Raw genomic sequence first — 1,493 nt, forward strand, 5'->3', positions numbered from 1 at the left:
CTCAATACTAAGGTAGGTGCTCCGCCTTTGAGTGGGCAAGGAAGGTTCATTTACGCCATTTCGTTATCTTTACAAATGCAGCATCGGAACTTCCAATGAAGAGATGGGGGACGACCTAATAGCGACGCCAACTGACCAGTCGATGTTCGTCATAGCCATTCCTGACAGTTGTGTGCATAACTGTCACTGTGGGGACGAACACGACACTCAGCAGTGCCACCCCGCACACTCATCGCCGAGTCTCGTTACACCCTGTGGCACGGCTGCTGGAGTCTCCTCACCTCTCTGCATCATCTTCAAATGAATAAGGTGACTGCAGACATGTATTATGTCGAATTTAGGCCTTTTTGTAGAGTCAAGAACTCACATTTATGAAACAGCTTCATAGCAATGTCTTCAGTTCATTTAAACAAGTTGGTCAGTTAGGTAAATTTATCTTTTTCCGAGTAATAATTTGTTGGCGTTTGACTGTTTTCAGTATTCATTTACCGCAAGAGAGAGAAAGAGAGAGAGAGAGAGAGAGAGAAAGTATCGATTTCCCCATTATAATGTTTTTTGAATGAAGTGAAGAGTTCATATCACTCACCCCCTAAATATAACTAATTTTCGTAGTTTTGCTGTGGAAGTAAGTTTAGGCTTAAGGGGGACAGAGGGCAAACGGACTCAAAAAATGGATTTTTAGATTTTTTCGTATTTGAGGTGCCCCAATTTCCTGCGTAAAACAGTTATTGTTTCACATAAATACAAGTTACTCGTGAGTTATAATGCCACTCCTTCTTTTTTGCACCATGCAGAGATAATGCACAGGTTTCTTTTATTCCTTGTATGTTATTTCCTGTTCTATTGTTTTATCGTGTCAAGGTTTCCTACACTGTGTCTACCTTGACATTCGTCACATTCATTGTTCTGATCGTGTTCGTTATTGTTTCTGACCATTATGGGTTGTACTTAGTGAAGTTTGTCGCGAGTAAAGTAAGTGTTGATTTATATTTTCTCTGGTTGCGCACGTTTTCATAAAAATGCCGCGAATAAAGAAATTCTCGCCCAAATTAAAATTCAGAAGAAATAAATACGTAAAGGTAAATGAGGTTGGGGGATCAAAGGAGCAAAGAATGTTAGATGTAATGATAATCAACACCTCAAGAAAGAAACTGCAGTGTCTTCAAGGAGTTTCCTCCTAGTTAGATTGTGGAGATGAACACTCGTTTGGAAATATTTTGGTGAATCTTAGCATGCTCTATGATATCATTTTCAGAAATAGTGTGTGCAGAATATATGGTGGTGACGTATCCCTAGGAGAGAATCAGTGTCTTTACAGAGGGATTGTGTCAAACATGATTTTGAATTGTACAAAAGGTAATTTCCAAAAATGATTGCCTATCGAATTCGTGGGGTCCAAAAGATACATATCGAACGTGCGATCCTAAATCGACCATGCAACTCTGGTGGCGGGTGTTATGAGTATGTTTACAGTGGTCACTACACCAACGACA

This window comes from Schistocerca cancellata, chromosome 9 (assembly GCF_023864275.1).
Source record: "Schistocerca cancellata isolate TAMUIC-IGC-003103 chromosome 9, iqSchCanc2.1, whole genome shotgun sequence".
Taxonomy (NCBI): domain Eukaryota; kingdom Metazoa; phylum Arthropoda; class Insecta; order Orthoptera; family Acrididae; genus Schistocerca; species Schistocerca cancellata.